Source organism: Cololabis saira, chromosome 5 (genome assembly GCF_033807715.1).
Source record: "Cololabis saira isolate AMF1-May2022 chromosome 5, fColSai1.1, whole genome shotgun sequence".
Classification (NCBI taxonomy): Eukaryota; Metazoa; Chordata; class Actinopteri; order Beloniformes; family Belonidae; genus Cololabis; species Cololabis saira.
The window spans coordinates 7,658,139-7,684,718 of record NC_084591.1 but is presented as its reverse complement, the minus strand read 5'-3'; positions in this window follow the sequence as shown (position 1 = coordinate 7,684,718).

Below are 26,580 nucleotides of genomic sequence, written 5' to 3'. Positions count from 1 at the left end.
TCAAGGTGAAAAGAGACAAAGACAAAGGGACGACGCCCACAGAGATGACACGAGACGCTACTTTTAGTTGAGCGGAAATGTACAAGTCATGTTCATAAAAAATAAAAAAAGGTGTCTTTATTTTATTCATTTTATAAGCTGCTTTTAAAGAAATGTTAAGTTAAGTTATTTTAGTTAAGTTTGATTGACATACCCATAGACCAGGGGTCGGCAGCCCGCGGCTTTTGACCTTTTTTTTCCAGTTTTTTATTCTTTTTCTTCTTTTTTTCTCTTTCTTTCTCTTTTTCTTCCTTTTTTTTTCTTTTTTTCTTTTTTTCCCTTTTTTTCTCTTTCTTTTTCTCTTCTTTCTTTTCTCTTTTTTTCTTCGTTTTTCCTTTCCTTTTTATACGGTGGCCCGTACGGTCAAACACAACAGAAAAGTGCGACACGCTATTTCAAATCTCACAACACACCAGAAAAATGTGACACGCTATTTCAAAACTCACAACACAACACACCAGAAAATTGCACGCTATTTCAAAACTCACAACACAACACACCAGAAAATTGCGACACGCTATTTCAAAACTCACAACACAACACATTAACTCACAACGGAAATACGACGGACCATATTTTCTGACGGACCGTTTTGATTCCGACAGCGGGCTCTGGGAGATTTCAATGAGAGGTAAGTTAAACGCTGCTGCTCAATGATTGTTATTAATGTCGTTATAGCAGTTAGCACTACTTACTGCAGAGCTAGTTTCACATTAACCAAAGGATGGACGGCAGGGCACATACAGAACTTTATGACAATTTCAACATGGTGACCAAAAATTGTGAAAACATATAACCGCCGTCCATCCTTTGGTTATTGTGAAACTAGCTCTGCAGTAAGTAGTGCTAACTGCTATAACGACATTAATAACAATCATTGAGCAGCAGCGTTTAACTTACCTCTCATTGAAATCTCCCAGAGCCCGCTGTCGGAATCAAAACGGTCCGTCAGAAAATATGGTCCGTCGTATTTCCGTTGTGAGTTAATGTGTTGTGTTGTGAGTTTTGAAATAGCGTGTCACAATTTTCTGGTGTGTTGTGAGATTTGAAATAGCGTGTCGCACTTTTCTGTTGTGTTTGACCGTACGGGCCACCGTATTTTTAATCTCAAAATGTCTTTTTTCTCGACATTTCGACTTTTTTCTCAACATTTCGACTTTTTTCTGGAAATTGTACTTCAACATTAATCTCGACATTCTGACTTTTTTCTCAAAATTTTGACTTTTTTCTCGACATTTCGACTTTTTCTCTACATTTCGACTTTTTTCTCAACATTTCGACTTTTTTTCTTGAGATTGTACTTCAACATTAATCTCGACATTTCGACTTTTTTCTCAAAGTGCATAGTAAAAAAAAATCTTCCCCCAGTTCTAACTAACATAGATACATGCAGCATGTGTTGCCTTTATGTTAAGGCTTATACAAGACTTTTCATTTTTTGCGGCTCCAGACATTTGTCTTTTGTGTTTTTGGTCCAATATGGCTCTTTCAACATTTTGGGTTGCCGACCCCTGCCATAGACGGCGGTAATTTTATTTTATTTTAGTTTTTTATTCACTTAGTTGTTTTTTTCTTTGTTTTTTTTTTTAATTCATGTTATTTGTGAAGTTATTTCTTGGAAAAAGGGGCAGATCGGATAATATTCTTCTTCTTTCTGCTCCCTTTTCATTCACAATTTAAGAACATTTGTATTTGTATTGAATTGTTTTATTTTTTTGAATGAAATAAAGAATAAATGAAAATGAAATGTGAGTGTTGAGAAGCCAATCAAAGTCAAATCCCAAATATAACTGAAAAATAAACACATTTTCTCGCCCCCCGGCCTGGTCAATGCACGACGAGGTGAAGCTGCATTTCAAAGTAAAAGCCTCAGAAAGTCTGAGCTGGTTTATAGATCCACATGTTCCTGCCCATGACTTCTGCTTTCTGTGGAAACTGTGAAAATGCCGTCTGGTTGCTTTTAATACGGCGTCACCTACAGTATGTGAGCAGGTTATTCTCACACTTCTTCGCTGAAGAGGTCATATTTTCCCATGTACGCTCACCCACACTCACTCCCACTGCTCCAGATACGGTTAGCCCAGATCTCAGACAGCAGGCCTTCGTTGCGAATCTTTTCTTTACTTCATCTTTGCGTCCGTAATGACCTTTTTATCTGTTGATTGTTTTTCACGTCGCGTTCCCTCAAAAAACATACAAGCAAGCGTAGTCACATGACTTTGGCTCGTCCAGTCCGCACCGCTGAAGCAACATGAGGCAGGACTTAAACTTGGAGACGACTGAGGACCTCCAGCAGCTCGTTTCAAAGAAAACAGTGGACATTTTTTAGTTTTTATATATCGACAACAGCGCAGAATAAACCCCCCCAAAAAAGACAGTTTCAGCAGCAGAATCTGTGTCAGCAGAGTCCTGTTACTAAAGAAGTAAAAGTGTCTCAGATCTCCTCTCCTCACTAATGGAACTTTTCCACTAGAACCTACTCAGCTCCACTCAACTCAGCCTGGTTTCTTTTCCAACTACAATCAGCAACTGGAGCAGAAGTAGGAGGTTGGAGTGAAGCTGCTGTGACGTATTTGATTGTGTGATGAAACCAAGAAGACAACAACACTAAAGATGTAGAACCTGGAGGAGATGATAGATGTGCTGCTGGGTCTGTGGCTTGTGTTCAATATCAAGTTAAAAAATGAGAGTGAGAGACACTTCAAGCGTAGGGCTGGGGATCGATTCAAATGTCAAGAATCGATTTGATTCCGATTCTTAAGATTCAGAATCGATTATCACTTTTTGATTTGATTCGATTCCGATTTGGATTTGAATTAGTGTTATTAAAACTGTTTTTTGAGCTGTAGCATGAATTATATGACTGTCTAGTTATGCAACATGTGAATACTGGTATTGTTTTGGTTAAGTAATGTTAAAGTTTTTTGCTCAAGTCTGTTTTTCGTTGTGGTCGCTTTAAGAGACTCAGGGACTAATTACAGGGAGTGTCATGTGACTAGAAGCCCGGATATCCGGTGGAAAGCAAGAGAGCTGAAGAAAACCGGTCGCCTTTTGTTTAATCCAGCAACATCTGCTTACGTTTTATGCCTTTGATAGCATCGTGGGTATGTATCGATTTGTTTTGTTATAATTTACAATTCTAGAGAATTATTTTTGACATTTTTGAAGTTTAATGTTAAAATTTGATTAATAATTACGGCTCTGATACTGGCCACGTGGGCGTAGTAGGAAATCTGCAGAAAATGTATGACATGAAGGATATTATTTAATATACAACATTTGAAGTTAAGAAAATGATAATAAATACATACATCCTGTCACAGTTAAAAAAAGTGATAAAAGAAAACATGTGGATTAATTCATGTTGAAGTTTAAGCTGGTACATGTTGTGGTTATTTTGTATTTTAAAAGCAACTCTTTATTGATTTATATTTTTTGCATTCCTGTTCTAGTTTTACCTTTCCTTGCCACATCAATAAACCTGTGGATAAAGAGTCAAATGTCTTCAGAGTCGTGATGTCAGGAAGGAGTTTATCTGGCTGTCTAATTATGCGCAGCAAGTGTAATGGAGGCAGCACAGTAAAACCACGGCTTTCTGGCGGGCAGGACAACGCAGTTAAAGCTGGCAGATAACTTCAAAGCTGTCACACGCAGTCAGTGGACGTCTTTCAGAGCAGTGTCTAAACAGAGACTGACCACCACACTGCACCATGGCAGAGGCCGCAGCTTCATTTAAGACTCGCTCACGTGTCTCACGCTCTTCATCACAATCCAGTGCTTCATCAACTGGGAGCGCTGCAGCTAAGGCAAGAGCGAGAGCAGAAGCAGCTAAAGCACGTCTTTCCTATGCAGAAGAGGAAATCAATTTAAAGCTAGAAAAAGCTAAGTTGGAAGCATCTATGGACATGCTTAATTATAAGAAAGAGACAGCTGCAGCCATTGCTGAGGCAGAAGCACTTGAAGCTGCTTTTGAGTTGAACAGTGAGAACAATTTGCACAGTTGCAAATCAAGTTTGAATGCTCACCCATTAGATCCCACATTACGCACTGAAGAATATGTGATGGACCAAGCCAAAGAACGAAAAACTGAATTCCAGTCATGTGATAATGGTGTTGCAGTTAAAACAGAGCCAAGCACCAGCTGCCCCGTTCCACCTTCAGATCTCCGACCTGAAGCCAAACCTTTCCTTAAAGACCAAATGGACACTGGCGCTGAATCACCTCATCTCATCTCACACCAGACACACATCTATGAAGATGGAAGTATCGGACGCTCCCGCAAAGTTAAGGTCGACAACAATCCTGCTGGTCCTGTTCAGCAGTCCAGGCTCCAAAATGACACTGGTCTGTTTTATCCTATGTCTCCAAACTTCAATGATTCCAGCTCAAACATGAATGACTTTGTCCGATATTTTGCTCGTCGGGAGCTTTGGCTACAGGCCTACTTCAGTTCAACGACCAACCTCAGAGTTATAGAGCTTGGAAACGTTCTTTTCGAACCGCTATCCGTGGTTTAGACCTGACACTAAGCGAAGAAATGGATCTTCTGCTTAAGTGGCTTGGCAAAGAGTCTGCAGACCATGTCGAACAAATAAGAGCAATACACATTCATCATCCAGAAGCAGGATTGGAAATGATATGGGACAGGCTCGAACAAACATATGGCTCACCAGAGGTAATTGAAGATGCTTTATTTAAACGAATCGACACCTTCCCAAAAATAACCAACCGAGATTATTCAAAACTAACAAAGTTGAGTGATCTACTGATGGAACTCCGGTCTGCCAAAGCTGAGGGAGACTTGCCTGGCCTCTCCTTCCTTGACACAGCAAGAGGTGTCAATCCAATCGTACAGAAGCTTCCATTTCGTCTGCAGGAAAAGTGGGCTTCAGTTGGGGCATCATACAAGCAGAAAAGACATGTTACCTATCCCCCCTTTTCTTACTTTGTAGACTTTGTAAGCCAGGAGGCAAGGGTTGCGAATGATCCTAGCTTCAACTTCATCTCTCACGCCGACACAGCTCCTAGGGCTGACAGGACAGCTTGGAAGCCCAACAAACTTCGAGAAGTCTCTGTACACAAAACTGAGATATCTTCCAGACCCACCTTTGACACAGGTGAGTCAGCAATGGTAACTGATGACTGTGAGAAACTGTGTCCCATTCATAAAAAACCGCACCCTCTGCGTAAATGTCGTGTATTTAGAGAAAAGCACATTGAAGATCGCAAGATTTTCTTAAAAGAGATCAATGTGTGCTTTAAATGCTGTTCTTCGTCATCACACATTGCAAAGAACTGCAGGGAAAAGGTCCAATGTCTGGAATGCAAAAGTGAGAGACACACCACAGCACTCCACCCTGGACCTGCACCCTGGACAGAAAGGGCAGACCCCGCTCCACAGCACGGCGGGGAGGAGGAAACCTCAACTCAACCTGATGTCACAAACAAATGTACAGCGGTCTGTGGTGGAGATCTGACAGACAGGTCTTGCTCTAAAATATGTCTCGTGAAGGTATATCCAGCTGGCTGCAGAGACAAAGCAGTGAAGCTGTATGCAATTCTGGATGAGCAGAGCAACAGGTCTCTAGTTCGTTCACAGTTCTTTGACGTTTTCAATGACCAAAGTCCAAGTGCTCCTTACACATTGAGAACATGTGCTGGAGTAAAAAATTCAACAGGAAGAAGGGCCAGCGGCTATGAAGTGGAATCTCTGGATGGAACTGTCCGCATCCCATTACCCAGCCTGATAGAATGCAACAACATTCCTAACAACAAAGAAGAGATTCCAACGCCCAATGCAGCTCTTCATCATGCACACCTAAAGTCGGTAGCACACCTCATCCCAGACATTGACCCACAAGCCCCAATTATTCTTCTCTTAGGACGGGACATTATCAGGGTCCATAAAGTCCGCAAACAGATTAATGGCCCGAGCAACCTACCATATGCACAGAAGTTGGATTTGGGGTGGGTCATTGTAGGCAACGTGTGTCTCGGTAGTGTGCACAAACCAATGACGATCAACTGCTTCTACACCAACACCAAAGAGCCAGAACGTCCTACTCTCTTTGAACCATGTCCTAACGTGTTTCGTATTCAGGAAAAATACAGCGACATCCAAGTCCCCAGTCATTTCACAACATATTCTGAGGAGGAATCTTCCTGTGAGAACGACCACCTTGGATGTTCTGTGTTTAGGCTGACCAAAGATGACAACCAGGTGGCTCCTTCAATTCAAGATGCCTGTTTCATGAAAATAATGGATGATGGACTACAGAAAGATTCAAACAACAGTTGGGTGGCACCATTACCCTTCAAACATCCACGTCAGAGGCTCCCTAATAACAGGCCTCAAGCATTGAAGCGTCTCATATCTCTTAAGCGGAACCTTGAGAGAAAGCTCGAAATGAAAGACCACTTTCTAAGTTTCATGGAGAGGATGCTGGAAAATGGTCATGCCGAGTTAGCTCCCCCGCTCAGTGAGAAAGAAGAGCGATGGTACTTGCCAATATTCGGTGTGTACCATCCAAAGAAACCAGGGAAAATCAGAGTTGTTTTTGATTCTAGTGCCCAATACAATGGTGTGTCACTCAATGATGTACTGTTAACTGGGCCTGACCTGAACAACACACTGCTGGGAGTACTGATCCGCTTCAGAAAGGAAGCCATCGCGTTTACAGCAGACATAGAACAGATGTTCTATTGTTTTTTGGTAGAAGAAGATGACAGGAACGTCCTACGCTTTCTGTGGTTTCAGGACAACGACCTCTCTAAAGACATTGTGGATTATCGAATGAGGGTCCATGTCTTTGGTAATAGCCCTTCACCTGCGGTGGCTATTCATGGCCTGCACCAGTCTGTTCAGGTCAGCGAGTTCCATGTCGACCCTGATGTGAAGCACTTTGTAATGCGTGACTTCTACGTCGATGATGGTCTAAAGTCTCTGCCCACCCCAGAAGCTGCTATCGACTTACTGAAAAGGACACAGGAAGTTCTTTCCAAATCAAACCTGAGGCTGCATAAAATTGCAGCAAACAACAAAGAGGTCATGGAAGCCTTTCCATCCAGAGACCATGCAAGTGACCTTAAAGATTTGGATCTGGATGCAGAAACACTGCCAGTGCAGCGCAGTCTTGGAATCAACTGGAACCTCCAAACGGACTGTTTCTCGTTTAGTGTCTCCGATGAGATAAAACCTTACACTAAGAGGGGTGTCTTATCCACAATTAATAGCCTCTACGATCCTCTTGGATTTGTAGCACCAGTCACTATCCAAGGCAAGGCTATTTTGAGAGAACTCACTGCGAGCAATGGTGACTGGGATGCACCATTACCTCAAGAAATGGAGGAAGCTTGGACATCGTGGAGAGCTTCTTTGGCAGAATTGTCAAACCTTCCCATCCCCAGACCCTACACTGAAACTTCACCTTCAGCAGCTGTCAAAAGAGAATTGTGTGTTTTTTCTGACGCATCAACCAAAGCTATTGGTGCAGTGACATACCTAAAGATCACGGACACATCCGGACACAACTATGTTGGGTTTGTCATGGGGAAGGCCAAACTGGCTCCACGTCCTGAGCATACAATACCGAGGCTGGAGCTCTGTGCTGCAGTGCTTGCTGTTGAGTTAGCAGACTTCGTCTCAGCAGAACTGGACCTTCAGCTCGATGCTGTAACTTACCACACAGATAGCAAAGTGGTCCTGGGCTACATTAATAATGAAACCAGGCGCTTTTACGTTTATGTCAGCAACCGGGTACTGCGCATTCGGAGATCTTCTCATCCAAACCAATGGCGCTTTGTGTCGACAGACCAAAACCCTGCGGATCATGCAACACGTTCGGTTGCTGCAGGCTGTTTAAAAGACTCCAGCTGGCTCAGCGGGCCTAAATTTCTGTCTGTACCAGAGCCAAGTATCTCTAGGAGCACCTATGATCTTGTTGATCCAAGCTCAGACCCAGATATTCGCCCTCTAGTGTCTACTTTAAGCACTACAACATCTTCAAAGCAGCTTGGTTCCCAAAGATTTGCCAAGTTTTCTTCTTGGAAGACGCTGACTCGCGCTATTGCTCGCCTCAGACACATCGCCTGTCTTTTCAGCACCACCCTGGTGCAGAACAGCCCTTGTAAGGGTTGGCATTACTGCAAAGCAAAACTTGAGGTCGAAGAGTTGGATCAAGCTTCAGCCCTCATCGTTCGAGTGGTACAAGAGGAAGTCTACAGTCAAGAGATCCAATGTATCCAAAAACATGAGAAGATCCCCAAAAGTAGTCCACTAAAAAACCTGGACCCTTTCATTGACACACACGGTCTTCTGAGAATCGGTGGCCGCCTCCACCATTCAAGCTTGGATCAGAGTGAAAAGACTCCTTTGATCATTCCTGGCAAAAATCACATTGCTACTCTACTCATCAGACACCATCATGAGCGGATTCATCACCAAGGTCGTCAGTTTACAGAAGGAGCTGTCCGTGCCGCTGGTTTTTGGATAGTTGGTGGGAAGAGAAAAGTGAGCGCCATTATCTACCAATGTGTAACTTGTAGACGGCTGAGAGCTCCACTTAGCATCCAAAAAATGGCCAATCTCCCAGCTGACCGTCTTTCAACAGACCCTCCCTTCACAAGTGTTGGGTTGGATGTGTTCGGCCCTTGGAGCATTTCTTCACGACGTACCAGAGGAGGCCTTTCACTCAGTAAACGATGGGCTGTTATCTTTACATGTATGAGCATAAGAGCTGTTCATATTGAGGTCATAGAGTCCCTTGACACATCCAGCTTCATCAACGCACTGAGGCGATTTCTTGCTGTGCGTGGGCCAGTCAGACATATTCGCTCAGATCGCGGCACAAACTTTGTTGGAGCTTGCAAAGACTTGAAGATACCTTCAAACATTGACAATACCACTGTGAAGACTTACCTGTCAGACCAAGGTTGCTCTTGGACCTTTAATCCTCCACATGCTTCCCATTTCGGCGGAACGTGGGAAAGGATGATTGGTCTTGCAAGGAGAATTCTGGATTCCATGTTTCTCGAGCTGAGAGACAAACTTACCCATGAAGTGCTGGTGACTTTAATGGCAGAAGTAGCAGCAATCATCAATGGCAGGCCTCTTGTTCCTGTGACCACCGATCCGGATGATTCTTTTCTACTCACGCCAGCTGCTCTACTCACGCAAAAAGGGAATGTTGTTCCTGCTCCTGCAGGCGAGTTTGGGGCGGCAGACCTCTACAAGCGCCAATGGCGGCAGGTTCAGCACCTGTCCAACACCTTTTGGGACAGATGGCGGAAGCAATTCCTCCCGACACTACAAATACGCAAGAAATGGCAGTCCATTCATCCTAACATCAAGTCAGGAAGTGTTGTTTTGCTCAAAAACAGCCAAGTACCAAGAAACGAATGGCCTCTTGGACTGGTAACACAGACCTTCCCTAGCAAAGATGGGAAAGTACGTCAGGTTGAGATTAAGGTTATTAAACCAGGAGGGGCTACTCTCTTTCTTAGGCCTATCACAGAGATAGTGCTTCTTCTTCCTTCAGATGCTTAATTTGGACTGTTGGGTGGCGTGAAATCACGCCAGGCGGGGAGTGTTTTGGTTAAGTAATGTTAAAGTTTTTTGCTCAAGTCTGTTTTTCGTTGTGGTCGCTTTAAGAGACTCAGGGACTAATTACAGGGAGTGTCATGTGACTAGAAGCCCGGATATCCGGTGGAAAGCAAGAGAGCTGAAGAAAACCGGTCGCCTTTTGTTTAATCCAGCAACATCTGCTTACGTTTTATGCCTTTGATAGCATCGTGGGTATGTATCGATTTGTTTTGTTATAATTTACAATTCTAGAGAATTATTTTTGACATTTTTGAAGTTTAATGTTAAAATTTGATGAATAATTACGGCTCTGATACTGGCCACGTGGGCGTAGTAGGAAATCTGCAGAAAATGTATGACATGAAGGATATTATTTAATATACAACATTTGAAGTTAAGAAAATGATAATAAATACATACATCCTGTCACAGTTAAAAAAAGTGATAAAAGAAAACATGTGGATTAATTCATGTTGAAGTTTAAGCTGGTACATGTTGTGGTTATTTTGTATTTTAAAAGCATGTCTTTATTGATTTATATTTTTTGCATTCCTGTTCTAGTTTTACCTTTCCTTGCCACATCAATAAACCTGTGGATAAAGAGTCAAATGTCTTCAGAGTCGTGATGTCAGGAAGGAGTTTATCTGGCTGTCTAATTATGCGCAGCAAGTGTAATGGAGGCAGCACAGGTATTATATTGAGATTCAACAGCAAGTATTGGCAGCTAATGAGGACTGTAATGACCAATCAGCTCCAAAAATGCTGATAGAACTGCTTTCAGAAACATCGTGGGGCAGAAGCAGCAAACAGAGGACGTATGAAATCGGTTTTATTCTTTGCCAATTATGAAAATGTGGTTTTTAGCATTTTATGCAAATGTAACCAATCGATCTTTAGAGATACGAATCGATTTTTTGAAATTAATATGAGAATCGATTTAGAATCGGAAAATCGATCTTTTCAACACAGGCCTATTCAAGCGGCAACACTTTTTAATTTGTTTAAGTTTGTCTCTGCGCTGCTGAAAAGGAAATAGTCAAAATTTCGAGAAAAAAGTCGAAATGTTGAGATTAAAAAATGAAAAAGGAAGAAAAAAAAATAAAAAAAGAAGAAGAAAAATAAGAAGGAAAAAAGAAAAAAAGGAAAAACATTTTTGAAAAATCTCCAGGAGCCACTAGGGCGGCGCTAAAGAGCCGCATGCGGCTCTAGAGCCGCAGGTTGCCGACCCCTGTACTAGTGGAAAAGCGCCATATGTGATGGACCACTAATGTTCAGCTAATATTCAGCTAATGATCAGTGATGTTGATCATGACAACAGCGTTCATGTCCAGCGTGGGTTATTCCCGTCACACATGAAGCCGGTCTGGGAGGCCCTGAGTGTTTACGTACCTGTGGTCACGTCTGCGTTCCTCAACGCCGGCACTGATGCCGGACTGATTGATGAGGCACGACATCGGTGCAACAGCCCGACAGCAAACAGCCTGTGAATGTGACTAATGAATGGAGTCTTTAACTAGCCCTCTTTTTTTATGTCGCGTGTTGTTGCGATAACATCCCTACGAAAACATTTGTTGGCTCTGTGTTTTTCTGCTCCCGTTCCACGAGTGAATCCTCTCCTCTCCAACCACGAAAGAAAAGATTTAAAAGGTTTGTTTAATTTCGGCGGTACCTGCTGGAGCGCTGCGGCACCTCTATTACAAAAAAACAGTTTATACAACTCTGAAGCTACAGCTGTGTCAACACCCTGCTCTTAATGACGGCCCCGAAAAGGAAGGAAAAAGCAGAAAAATGGTCCTTTCATAGCAAAAGTAGCATGCGCTCGCTGCGAGGTCGGCTGGCAGAGTCGCCAAGTGCCAAGTCAAGGAAACAAGAGACACAGTTTTCCTTTCAGACGCGTGACTATATACACTCCTAGTGTGAATGCTCAGGGCGTTATTTATTATTAGGTATTAGCAAGGAAGGTCCATCTGTGTGATTTATTCACATTCAGATTCAGACGTCTCCATCTCACTCACTCACGGTCATGTACAAGAACCAAGAAAGGAGAAATAAAACTCCCCAAAAACCAACACCCATATAAAATATATTATAAATATTTATAAGAATAGAAAGGAAAATATAAATATAATATAATATATAAAATATATGTGCATATACCAGAAACATGAATAATATAACATATACTTATATACTTATATATAGAATATGTATGTATATAATGTATGTATTTATGATGGTAATAATCAGTACTGGAGTTGAGGGGGATGAGGGGGGATGAGGGGGGATGGCATCCCCCCCTGAAATAAAAACGGTCCAAATCATCCCCCCCTGTAAAACTGCCATCCCCCCTTTCCATCCCTTATGTCATTTCATCAATGAATGTGGTTTTACTGCTATTTCAACATTTAGAGTCATCACCAGAAAAATAACACCAGAAAAATAACTTATTTGACAATTTTCACCTGTTTCAAGTAAATTTTCACTTGAAATAAGTAGGAAAATCTGCCAGTGGGACAAGATTTATCTTCTCATTACAAGCAAAACAATCTTGTTCCACTGGCAGATTTTTCTACTTATTTCAAGTGAAAATCTACTTGAAACAGGTGGAAATTGTTGTTTTTTCCAGTGATGAGTCTTGTTTTAAGTGTAATGAGATTTTTTTTACTAAAATGAGACATTTTAACTAGAAATAAGACAAATATTCTTGCTAAGATTTTGAGTTTTTGCAGTGATCCATGTTACTTATCCTGTGAAGGACAGAGTCATATTGATAAGTTCAGAAAAGTGTTTTTTATTGTTGTGTTTTGATGTATTTGATGTAAGCCCAGTGGATATTTAAAGCTTACAGAAGGCTGCATTTAACTGCTGCTATGTCATTCCTGCAGTATTTCTGCAGGTGTTTTGATCAGTGCTATTATTTGTAATATATTATATTATTTGTAATCAGCACAAAGTATCTGTCCCAATATGATAAAATCCACCATCCCCCCTGATTCTTTTTTTACAACTGGAGTACTGGTAATAATATATATATGATATATACAATATATATCAATTAAATATATAAGTAATACGAAAGCCAAAAAGACAGATCGTATGATAGTGAAGTAATAACTGCAATATATAATTTACTCAGAATGCTATCGTTATATAATAGTAGTTCTGAACACCGTGCAAAAAGAACTAACGATATTAAAGAAGTGGTTTGATGTCAATAAACTTTCACTAAGTATAGATAAAACAAAATTCATTATTTTTGGTAATAGAAAGATTGACAGTGAGGCTAAAATCATGATAAATGAAGTAGTAATAGAACGAGTTTTTGAAAATAAGTCTATAAATAAGGCCATAACAATTGACAATAAACTAAATTGGAAATCACATATAAACAACCTAAGGCTAAAACTATCCAGAACCGTTGCTGTAATGATGTTCTGCATGTGTGTTTACTTTGCTGTTGTTTTTTTTGTTGTTGTAGATTGTTTGTCCTTGTTGTAATAGTATCAACTATGTAGTAAACAAAGTTAAAAAGGGAAGGCACAATAAGCTTAGGCTACAGCTACACCTTTTGGTCGGTTTATTCCTTACTTCTTTTTTTATTGTTTCTTTCCTACAAAAGGAAATGGAATGCAATGTATTTATCAATGGAAGCTGATCGACCAAATAAACTACTACTACTCACTCAGTCACTCATCTTCTTCCGCTTTATCCGTTCCCGGGTCGCGGGGGCAGCAGCATCAGCAGGGATGCCCAGACTTCCTTCACCCCAGACAATTCCTCCAGCTCTTCCTCCATCTCCTCCGGGGGGAGTCCGAGGCGTTCCCAGGCCAGCCGAGAGACATAGTCTCTCCAGCGTGTCCTGGGTCTTCCCCGGGGTCTCCTCCCAGTGGGACATGCCTGGAACACCTCCCTAGGGAGGAGGGACATGCCTGGAACACCTCCCTAGGGAGGAGGGACATGCCTGGAACACCTCCCTAGGGAGGAGGGACATGCCTGGAACACCTCCCTAGGGAGGTGTCCGGTACAGATGCCCAAGCCACCTCAGCTGACTCCTCTCAATGTGAAGGAGCAGCGGCTCGACTCCGAGCTCCTCCCGGGTGACCGAACTCCTCACCCTATCTCTAAGGGAGCGTCCAGCCGCCCTGCGGAGGAAACTCATCTCTAAGGGAGCGTCCAGCCGCCCTGCGGAGGAAACTCATCTCTAAGGGAGCGTCCAGCCACCCTGCGGAGGAAACTCATCTCTAAGGGAGCGTCCAGCCACCCTGCGGAGGAAACTCATCTCTAAGGGAGTGTCCAGCCACCTTGCAGAGGAAACTCATCTCTAAGGGAGCGTCCAGCCGCCCTGCGGAGGAAACTCATCTCTAAGGGAGCGTCCAGCCACCCTGCGGAGGAAACTCATCTCTAAGGGAGCGTCCAGCCACCCTGCGGAGGAAACTCATCTCGGCCGCTTGTATCCGCGATCTTGTCCTTTCGGTCACTACCCAAAGTTCATGACCATAGGTGAGGGTAGGGGCGTAGATTGACCGGTAAATCGAGAGCTTCGCCTTTCGACTCAGCTCCTTCTTCACCACGACGGTCTGGTACACCGACCGCATAACTGCGGATGCTGCACCGATCCGTCTGTCAATCTCCCGCTCCATCGTTCCCTCACTCATGAACAAGACCCCGAGATACTTGAACTCCTCCACCTGAGCCAGGGCTTCTCCACCCACCCGGAGAAGGCATAAACTACTACTACTACTAGTATAATATAATATGATACATGTTTTCTGTGCACCACAATATGACTTTACAACCAGGCCTGCTCTCAGTAGCCAACGGACAATAACTTGTGCAAAAACATAAGATGTGCAATATCTGCCAGTCTACCTCACACACAACTCTACCTGCTTTTTTTTGCACTGTTTCTTTTCTTTCAATCTACTGTATATACTGCTCATATTTCTGTAATTATACATATTTTATATATATATTTATTTTTTACTTTTTAGTCTCTTTTTACCCCTCCCCTGCATGTGTGTGCTAAGTTACTGCTGCCAACAAAATAAGTTTCCCCACTGAGGGAGAAAATAAAGGATTATCTTATCTTATCTTATATCAGTTATGAAAATATTGCACAAAGTTATTGCACAGTCCAGTTTGTTGTTGGTCAGACTGACATTAGCCAGTTCAACTACCGGATGCAACTCGCGCCCAAACTGGTGCAGTCGTCCCGTCCAAGGGGCCGTAAGGTGCAGAGGGTGAAGGTGAGCCGGTATGTGGTGAAGCGGAGCAGTGGGGTTGGGAGTCTCCTATCAGTGATTACGTTTACATGCAGTCAAAATTCAGGTTAAGGTCAATATTCCGGTTACTGAAACATTCGGAATATTACGTTTCCATGCATGAGGAAACAGCATTATCCCTGTATACATGGTAATTAATCATTTGGGATATCTGGATCAAACCAGCGACGCACGGAGAACGTCATGATGCAATTAGCGTCATTTCCTCTTCTTCTTCCTGTTTCCAAATTCAAAACAAATGCTGCTTCGCGCAACTTTTTTTCTCACCTTCTTGTAAATCTTCTATCCCGGTACTTTCTACCGTCTACAAATGCAGAAATGTTCATATCCTTCATTACATTTATGAAGTGATTAGTCTCCTCCTGGTCTTGTGTTTCTCCGTGTTTATAAGAACTTCCTGGACTCAAAAGACCAGGATTCCTTGTGAACAGAACATGTGCAGAAAACAAATGCATGTTCCGTTTGATGGGGATATTCCGTTTGGCGTTTACATGACCCAATATTCAGGTTTTAAAAGGAGTAACCCAGGGGTCATATTCGGGTTTTTAAAAAGCAGAATATGATCAAATTCGGGTTATTCAAAGAGGTTATTGGTGTTTACATGGTCGTGCAAATTTGGGTTATTGGCAATATTCAGGTTTTAAAAGGGTTATTGATGCATGGAAACACAGTCACTGAGGACGACGAGGGAGGTCTGTGAAGGTCTTTGAAGGTCTTTAACTCTCAGGAGCCGCTTCAACTGTTTTGGTCCTTCAGGAGCCACACGAACAGAATCAGCTGCTACACACGTCATCTATAAGGTGGACACACGTCTTCTTATGTCTCCTTCCTCTTTGTCAGCATTGAGACGTGTGTGTGTGTGTGTATGTGTGTGTGTGTGTGTGTGTGTGTGTGTGTGTGTGTGTGTGTGTGTGTGTGTGCGTCCTCAGCACACCTGCGTTGGCATCAGCATGCAACGGCTGCTCCGCGGCCGTCGCTCGGCCCGGCCAAGTTCACAGAGACCTCGCTGACATCACACTCCGCTGCCACATCCGCACGGGCCCGGTGCCACGGGCCCGGTGCCACGGGCCCGGTGCCACCGCCTCTGGCCCGGCTCACAGAACCAACCGCCCGCTCTGTGAGGGCTTTCATGTCTGCTGGGCCGTGTCACGGATTCAGAAATGAGTTCATTTCCCAGGCCGGAGTCCAGAGGATGTTTGACTTGGCCCCGGGCTCTAATTATGTGACTGAAGTGGAGGTGATGGCGACGTGTTTATATACTGCTGGTTTTAAGGAAGCCCGGGCTTGAAGACGCTGATACACATCTGTGTAGAGGAGTTTGCCTTTTCTGTGAGAGCAGAGTAGGTGTGTCCAATAAAAAATTCATTATTTTCAATATACTACATGCAAAGTAGATAGTTTTTGGATTATTACAGCCTGGGATATGTCAAAGATGAGTAGCAACATTGATTTTCATGCATTATTATTTTTTGTGCAGTGTCAAATACTCACACTTTGACCCTTTAGCGCAAAAGATTCGCTTTTCATAAGGTAGCTATAAAACGTATTATACATTAATATTATATTCTACTTTAATTGAGCTAATTTCTTTCACCAATATCTGACCTAAGTATTGATATCAAATATTCATGATTTTTTAAAGATGTTAACCCTTTAAATGCCAGGTTTTTGTCACGATGCCACCATGTTTTTAGATGAAAAAAACCCCAGAAAAAATGAATTATTTTCAATATACTACATGCAAAGTAGATTTTTTTGTTTTGGATTATTACAGCCTGGGATATGGCAATGATGAGTAGCAACATTGATTTTCATGCATTATTATTTTTTGTGAGAGCATAGTAGGTGTGTCCAATACTAAAGACTTTCTCTCGTTTACACAACTTAAATTGTTACTATGATGAATTATTATGTGATCGACGGCAATAAAGACAAAGGTTAATAAAATACTACCTAAAATACTTTTTTTATAATGTGGCTTTTTATGTTGTCATAGAGGGCCGAAACTCTTTATATGGTAATATTTTACAGGTAATGTCCATAAAAACAGGCTTTAAGAGTCAGTTTGAAAGTATTTCTTTACTAAGAATTCTGTTTTAGTTTCCAAGATGTAAAAAAAAAAATGGGTGTAAGGGGAAACTGGCTCACAATAACTTGGCAGGTGCAGGAAAAAGCAGGAAAAAAGTTGAATTTCCCTCAGAACTTATAAGAACTTAACTGATCTATAGAAAGACTAAGGCTAATCTGGCTAAGCTGCTTGTTGTGTTGGTAATCAGTGCAAACGTTGTCTCACACTTGTACTCTCAAACACTATCAACTGACTTCTGTGTGGAAAGCGTGATAAATCTCTCTGATAATCAGGCCAGACAGCAGTTGTCGGCAGCCTTGAAGTCAAAGGTGACACAGCTTTTCCGTTCCTTGGTTGCAGATATTTCCTATAACTTGATATTTTACTTCACTTCCCACATCTATAGGCGTTAACTCAGGCATATGAAGACAATCTTGCAGACGGTGATGCAAGATAATGATACACATGACTTACTCGTAACTTACTAACATTTATTCAAATCCAATCTGTGTTTTTGGCCTTGAATTGAATGCAAAGCTACAAATGTACCAGAGTGATGTAATCTGCATTTGTAGCTAATGATTGAGCTGTTAGACAAAGATTGTATTGTTTCAGACACACACACACACACACACCTGCATCACTCCGGAGGAGGAGTCACCTTGTAGAAGCCCTTCAGTCAGAGCGTGCACGGTGAGACCTGGTCGTGCACGGTGAGACCTGGTCGTGCACGGTGCACCAGAGGTGTCAAAAGTATTCACATTCATTACTCAGGTAGAAGTATAGATACTAGAGTTTAAAAATACTCCTGTAAAAGTTGAAGTATCATCTCAAGTTTTTTACTCAACTAAAAGTATAAAAGTACTGGTTTCAAAACTACTTAAAGTATAAAAGTAAAAGTAATGTAAGGGGGAAAAAAGCCATTAAGGACAAAAGCCATTGAAAATGAATGCAAATATATTAAAGAACCATATATGTGTACTATTGAGCATTAACATGTGTTTCAGAGAGCAGGAGATATGATGACTAGTTGCCTATAAGTATTGTAATGGTGCAAAAAGTCAAACTTCAGAGGCATGTTATCATTTATCCTAACCTTTATTGGAATGTACATCCAAGTTTAGTTGCAGGAATCTGAGGGAACGGATGTAAGAACAAAACTGGACAAGAACATCTGAAACAACCACAACCAAATTCACTCTATCCGGATGGAGCAATTTAACTGGATAGTTTTGTTTTTTAAGGCCGAAATGAAATAGAGTAACGAGGCTGTTTTTAAAATGTAAGGAGTAAAAAGTACAGATAATTGCATGAAAATGTAAGGAGTAAAAGTAAAAAGTCGTCTGAAAAATAATTACTCCAGTGAAGTATAGATAACCAAAATTTCTACTTAAGTAAGGTAACAAAGTATTTGTACTTGGTTACTTGACACCTCTGCGGTGCATCATCGGTCTAAAAATGCGGACCTTGACCTCGTTACTAAACCTCACACGGCAGCAGAACGTTGAGTCACCGCTCTGCAAAAGTACCAGCGATGACATCACCCCTGAGGGTGAAGGTGGGGGGGGGCAGCCATTGTTTGGTCTGCAGGGAGCTAAGCTAAGGTGTGTGTGGGTCTGGTGGTGTGTGTGGGTCTGGTGGTGTGTGTGCATGCCTTCACATCCTGCTTGACTCAGGCTCTGACTCTGACTCACCGCCCGTCTGCCTGGGATGACTTTCCCGGTCCGTCTCCGCTTTCCCGCCAAAATCTCCTCAATTGTTTGTTTCTCCTCCACCCCCACCGACGCACGGCCCTCCTCCTCCTCCTCCTCCTCCTCCTCCTCCTCCTCCTCCTCCTCCTCCTCCTCCCTCACCTCCCTCCCTCCTTTTCTTTCCACCGGCATTCTATCTCTTGTGACCTGTGACCTCGTGGCCCCGCTGACTCCGGAGAGCAGGGGAGGCTCCGAGACCTCCTCGTGCCTCTGGCCTCCGCGAGAGCGTGTGCATGCATGCATGAACGGACTTGTGCATGTGTGTGCGTGTGTTCCAAGGTGATAAAAAGCAACAATTTTGTTGAGTTAGGGGTTAAATTCTAGATAAGAGGAGTGGGAGAGGGGAGATGGTGATGGTGATGTAGAGGAGGGAGCTTGAATTAAGAAGAAGTGGAGGTTACAAAACCCTTTTTTTTGGCTCTAAAATAAAATAAAACAATAAAAACGTTTTTAAAAAAAGCATTTTTCTGTTTTAAAGTGACCAAAAGGACATTTTCTTTAAAAATCCCCCGATAAGCTTAAAGTTGATTTACTTTTACGCTCTTTGACTACATTCACACTGCAGGCCTTAATGCTCAATTCCGATTTTTTTCCCATATCCGATTTTTTTGTGTGGCTGTTCACATTATCAATAACAAAGACGTCACACGCAGCACGCCGTCATACGGCGGTAAACATGGAGGAACAGAAGTGAGCGTACATGGTATATTTTGAAGTCGTTGTGTGGTGGAAGCCGACGAAACGTTGAGCAAGTGTTGATGAAGAGGAGAAGGAGGAGAAAGAAAACCGCATTTTTAATAATGGCTTTTTGTGGAGCGATGGCTGCCTCGTCTGTAGAGAGGTGTGTGTGGATGCCGACTCGGATTTTCCACTTTTGATATGCTCTCAAATACGGACCGGTTACGATAAGACCCCTCTAATTTAGCTTGTATAGTAGTGTCCCCCCAAATACTTATAAGGTCCAAGACCTCACTGTCCCTCCACTGATTAGCTCCGTCCCGCTATCCTCCATGTTTGTCTTGACCTTTTCCGATCACTTCCGAGTGACTCCCGCCCCTGCCAGCGCAGACGCAGTATTATGACAACGGTCGCTCTCAAGTGATGTCAAAGTCGCATTAATTCCGACCTGGCTGTTCACACTGAGGTCGCATTGCAAAACATCAGACCTGTATCCGATTTAGAACCACATATGGAAGCGACCTGAATCTGATTTGAAAAGATCAGATTCCATGTGACTTGTGCTGTTCACACTGTCATAAACAAATCAGATCTGAGTCACATATGAGCAAAAAATCGGATTTGGGTCACTTGGGAACTGCAGTCTGAACGCGGCCTTTGAGTTAAGCTGGATTCATGCGGCGGGGGCGGGGCAACGCATGTCGGGGGGTGTGTCCGCAATTCTGGCAGACGGGATTGTTCATGTTTTCCACAGGCGATCTACCGAGCATCGTTTCTGGGTGTTTTCTGTTCACAAAACCTGCCAGCAGGAAGCTGAATGTCCTGGTCGGAGATGGCGATGATCAGATTTTCCTCCCTACTCCCTACGTTTTTGACCCTCCTCCGTGTATGAGCTTACCAGCTTGGCTAGCTGGCCGATTGATTTGTCTACACTTGCGTTGATTTGGGAAGAGTAGAAAGTCCCCCAACCCAAGGCCCACAATTCATTTCGGCAACTGATGACAATCCCCCCATCCAAAGCCGATAGTGACGGACGCAGAGCTGCCACGTGAATCCAGCGTTGCCTGCCGGGTCCCAGCAGACACACGGAAACACCACGGTCCAGCTTCTCGCCAGTTTTGCTGCGTTCTCGACACAACTTCTGAATTACTGAGTGGAGGATGGAGAAATCATAGACACAGATCATAGTGAATTACTGATCCTCTCCCCTCACACAACTGTATTTTAAGTCTGAAATGCAAACAAGAAGCCTTTAAAGCCCAGCAGAAACTGCTTCCAAACTACATTCAGGATTTGTTCCAGATAAAAAAAAGCCGCTATGACCTGAGGGGAAACTCATGTTTGAGACGACGACAGTAAAAACTAATATTAAAAAGAGATGTAGATCAATTAAGGCTAGAGAAATTTGGAATAGTTGTAATAACAACCTGAAAATGTGCAGTTCTATCTTCAAGTTTAAGGAAATGTTTAAATAAAATACTGTAAATAAATATAAAACTATAATTATAAAGTATATTATCAAAAAAATTCTACAATGTGAAACGTCAATTTTGTGTTTTGTCTTACTTATTTTTGTCTTTTTATGTATTGTTTGTTTCCACGGAGTAAAAGCTGATGTCTCATATTTAAGCTGATCATAAGATAAAAAGGGTAGACACTATAAGCTACGGCTTCAGCTGCAGCTTTTCAGCAAAGGAAATGTTTTTTTTGTTTTTTTTTACCTTTTCATCTTGTTTTGTAAAAAGTGTGTACAAGCTGAAATAAAGATTCATAATAATTAAAAAAATAATAATAAAAAATAAACTTCAGGTTCTGTTGGGAGGGTTTCTGAGCCCGAGCTCAACTGGACACGTGAGATCACAAGTTTACCCGAAGGGTTTGAAGCAAGGTGAGAATCTAACAGTAATCTCGTTTTAAGACATATTTATTGCCACGTTTTATCAGTTATTTGAATTTTATATATAATAAAGATGAGTGGTGTTGAATAAAATGTGCTTTTTTTAAACTTCTAACTGAGCCACGGCTGAAATATCTCCTGGAACCGTTTGAAATGTCACCCGAGGCCTCGAGCAATGAAGTAATACTGATGTAGGAGTTGGAGACCACTCGTGATGGTTGGATTTATATAAACGGACCAGATTCTCCGAGCCACTCCTGCGTCCTGCAGCTCATCTGTAACCATCAACAGTTACCTGAGGCTCACAGCGCTTTTTCACGCTGTTGTTGAAGCAAAAAAAAAACAATCAAATTTCCTCCTTCTTGCTGCTCAAGCGAGCCACACGTTTCCACCCCCACAAGTGAGTAACCTGGCGCTGTGTGGAAAGTTGAAAATTCCCAAATTTTTCACAGAAACTGCACTGCCACAGCTGTCCTTATTACCCACAATTCAGTTTGGCACACTTAGGAGCAGTGGTGGACAGTAATGGAGTAAATTTACTTGAGTACTGTACTTAAGTACATATCCAGAGGATTTGTACTTTACTTGAGTATTAGATTTCTTTGGTACTTATTACTCTGACTTGAATACATTTCCAAGACAAATATTTTTACTTTTACTCGAGTAAATTTCTAGGAAGGCTGAAAAGTACTCGTTACTTTCAGGTCTGCTCTTTTTTATTCTTCCCTAAAAATCCTATTGGACACAAGCTGTTTTTGTCAAAGGAGGAGACCTATCACAGTGCACGCTCTCCACTGGGATGTACGTAAAGCGGAAATACGTCAAGCCTCCTCAAAACGATATCGCCAAAGTAGCCTGCGTTTGTCAAGACAGAGCCGCAACAAGTCAAGACAGAGCCGCAACAAGTCAAGACAGAGCCGCAACAAGTCAAGACAGAGCCGCAACAAGTCAAGACAGAGCTGCAACAAGTCAAGACAGAGCCGCAACAAGTCAAGACAGAGCCGCAACAAGTCAAGACAGAGCCGCAACAAGTCAAGACAGAGCTGCAACAAGTCAAGACAGAGCCGCAACAAGTCAAGACAGAGCTGCAACAAGTCAAGACAGAGCCGCAACAAGTCAAGACAGAGCCGCAACAAGTCAAGACAGAGCCGCAACAAGTCAAGACAGAGCCGCAACAAGTCAAGACAGAGCCGCAACAAGTCAAGACAGAGCTGCAACAAGTCAAGACAGAGCTGTAACAATGGCTACGCCTGCGTCAGGAGAAGAAAGACAATCCGCTGAGTCGTCTGAGTCTGATAATGAGCCGGACTCGGAGCAGGGACTTTCACAAAATCCTTGGCCGTATCTTAACTCAATGTTTGAGTTCGACCGAGTAAAAAACGAGGGCACAGACAAACCACAGACATTTACAACTTAAACTTTACAACTTAAATTAATTTAGAAAAAATATAGTAATTCACTGATGTGGAAAATAAGAAATTTACTCTTACTCTTACTTTTACTTAAAGTAAATTTAAAAGCATTTACTTTTGGATACTTAAGTACCTTTAAAAGCAAGTACTTTTCTACTCTTACTCGAGTAATATTATGACTGAGCTACTTTTACTTGTAACGGATTAAATTTTGACCAGTAGTATTTGTACTCTTACTCAAGTACTGGGGTCGAGTACTCTGTCCACCTCTGCTTAGGAGTCCCCCCCCTCCTGGAAATGAATGAATAGAGACGCTGAGAACACTTTTAGCGCGTATGTGGAAGAGCGCTGTTGTTGGTCTCTAGCTCGGTCCGTCCCTCATTTCTAGTCCATCATTACTGAGATGAAGCGTTCAATCTCCTCCGCCACGATCTTATTGTTATGAATCTTTATTTCGGCTTGTACACACTTTTTACAAAACAAGATGAAAAGGTAAAAAAAAACAAAACATTTCCTTTGTCGAAAAGGTGTAGCTGAAGCCGTAGCTTATAGTGTCTACCCTTTTTATCTCATGATCAGCTTAAATATGAGACATTAACTTTACTCCGTGGAAACAAACAATACATAAAAAGACAAAAATAAGTACAAAATTGACGTTTCACATTGTAGAATATCTAGTTCCCGATAGTATACTCTATATTCATAGTGTTTTATATTTATTTACAGTATTTTCTTTAAACATTTCCTTAAACATGAAGATAGAACTAAACATTTTTAGGTTGTTATTACAACTATTCCAAATTTCTCTAGCCTTAATTGATGTCCATCTCTTTTTAATATTAGTTCTTACTGTCGTCGTCTCAAACATGAGTTTCCCCCTCAGGTCAGAGCGGTTTCTTTTATCTGGAACAATTCCTGAATGCAGTTTGGAAGCAGTTTCTGCTGGGCTTTAAAGGCAATTAAAACAGTTTTCTGCTCTACTATATCATGGAATTTTAAAGTATTATATTTAATAAAGAGATTATTCGTTGGTTTATAATAGTCAGATCTATTAATTATCCTTAACGCTCTTTTCTGTAACAGGAAAATAGGGTTTGTATTTGTTTTATAGGTGTTACCCCAAACCTCCACACAATAAGTCATGTATGGAACTATGAGTGAGTTATACATCAAAAACTGTGGTCTTTGACAGAAAAAATAATTAGTTTTATTTAATATTGCTTTTTGATTTTACACTATTTATATGTGATTTCCAACTAAGTTTATCATCAATTATTACCCCCAGGAACTTATTTTCATATACTCTCTCTATTTCCATACCACTAGTTATTTTAATTTTATTATTATTATTTTAATTTCTCCACGGTGATCCCACTCCATCACCCTCCACGTGTCGGCGTCGCGGCATGAAGCTGTACACAACTGTGGCGGGGGATGACCAGGGCGAGGGACCAAAGTTATTTTGAGTGGGGACGGGGGACTTTTACAGCTTAATGACATTTCCTTAAAGTAATCAGGAAATCTAAACTAATATTTTAATACCAGTTAAAAAAACTTACTCGGAAACGTAATTAGCCCGAGGGGCAATTTGTTATTCAGTCAGGAGTCACACACACACACACACACACACACACACACACACACACACACGCAGGGACACGTCACATCACGCTGTTAACGACTTCGAGAGGTAGTTTTTCATTTTTAACAGAGGTGTCAAAAGTATTCACATTCATTACTCAGGTAGAAGTATAGATACTAGAGTTTAAAAATACTCCTGTAGAAGTTGAAGTATCAACTCAAGTTTTTTACTCAAGTAAAAGTATAAAAGTACTGGTTTCAAAACTACTTAAAGTATAAAAGTAAAAGTAATGTAAGGGGGAAAAAAGCCATTAAGGACAAAAGCCATTGAAAATGAATGTATCTTAGTATAATGTAAATATATTAAAGAAGCATATATGTGTACTATTGAGCATTAACATGTGTTTCAGAGAGCAGCAGATATGATGACTAGTTGCCTATAAGTATTGTAATGGTGCAAAAAGTCAAACTTCAGAGGCATGTTATCATTTATCCTAACCTTTATTGGAATGTACATCCAAGTTTATTTGCAGGAATCTGAGGGAACGGATGTAAGAACAAAACTGGACAAGAACATCTGAAACAACCACAACCAAATTCACTCTATCCGGATGGAGCAATTTAACTGGATAGTTTTTATTTAAAGGCCAAAATGAAATAGAGTAACGAGGCTGTTTTTAAAATGTAAGGAGTAAAAAGTACAGATAATTGCATGAAAATGTAAGGAGTAAAAATAAAAAGTCTTCTGAAAAATAATTACTCCAGTGAAGTATAGATAACCAAAATTTCTACTTAAGTAAGGTAACTAAGTATTTGTACTTCGTTATTTGACACCTCTGATTTTTAAAACTTGGCAGGGCATATCAGCGGCTAGAACCGCCTGCGACTTCATGGTACCTGGTTCTGTTCGTCCAACAAGATTTTGTGGCTCTAGTGGCCTTTATTCCAAGTGTGGAGAGGAAGGAGGTAGAGAGAGAGAGAATGGGGACGACATGCAGCAACGGGCCGCAGGGCCGGGACTAGAACCTGCGACCGCTGCAGGAGGACTGTAGCCTCAGTGGACCGCTTATCACTTTTAACAGAAACCAGCAAATAAAAGAAAAAGTTAAAACAGGAGTGAGAAGATGTCTCGCCTGAGCGTTCAGAGTGTTTGGCGTGTCGTGGTCGCGTGTGCGGAAACTTAATTATGCAATAAAAGTCACTGCGTGACGTAGCACAGATAAAAATGATTACCACGGTTCATCGGAGCGCTCATTCACAAACACAACGTTGTTGTAAAAACAGATGAAAGGAAAATGTGACGTGCTAGCCGGTCCTCCAAAGGAAGAAAAGTTTATTTATTTATTTATTTATTTAAAGGACAATGTGCAGGTACATTAAAAAGATGGCTGCAGCAGAGTTAGCCACAAGCTAATTTCCATCTGTAGTCCTTGACAAACATAAATAAAGTACAAATACTTCGTTACCTTACTTAAGTAGAAATTTTGGTTAAAGGATAAATGATAACATGCCTCTGAAGTTTGACTTTTTGCACCATTACAATACTTATAGGCAACTAGTCATCATATCTCCTGCTCTCTGAAACACATGTTAATGCTCAATAGTACACATATATGGTTCTTTCATATATTTGCATTATACTATGATACATTCATTTTCAATGGCTTTTGTCCTTAATGGCTTTTTTCCCCCTTACATTACTTTTACTTTTATACTTTAAGTAGTTTTGAAACCAGTACTTTTAAACTTTTACTTGAGTAAAAACTTGAGTTGATACTTCAACTTCTACAGGAGTATTTTTAAACTCTAGTATCTATACTTCTACCTGAGTAATGAATGTGAATACTGAAGACACCTCTGCACACAGTCAAAACAAACAAAAATAAGTTTATTGTCTTTTTTTTTAATCAAAACACAGAATTTACCAACATGGGAAAATTGACATCGGTCATTGCAGTGAATGTCGGTAACGGTAGATTCTCGGTTTATCGCCCAGGCCTAACGTTTACTGCTGCACACACGTCGGCCCGACAGGTGCTGAATAGTTTTTATCGAGGTTTTAGTCGGGACAACCAGACCGACAGCTACAGAAAAAGGTTCTAGATAAGGTTTCCCGGGTCAAATCTTGGCTCTTGGCTGCCAAATAAAAGATTACAGACAGTAAAAAAGTATTGTGCAAGACAATGAGACGGACTGTAGGAGACAGGTGTCACTGATAAGAAATAAAAGTTGGTCAAGAGCGTAATAAACCTTATCAAATGGCGCCAAGTTGAACTGAATGCTTCTTTTGTC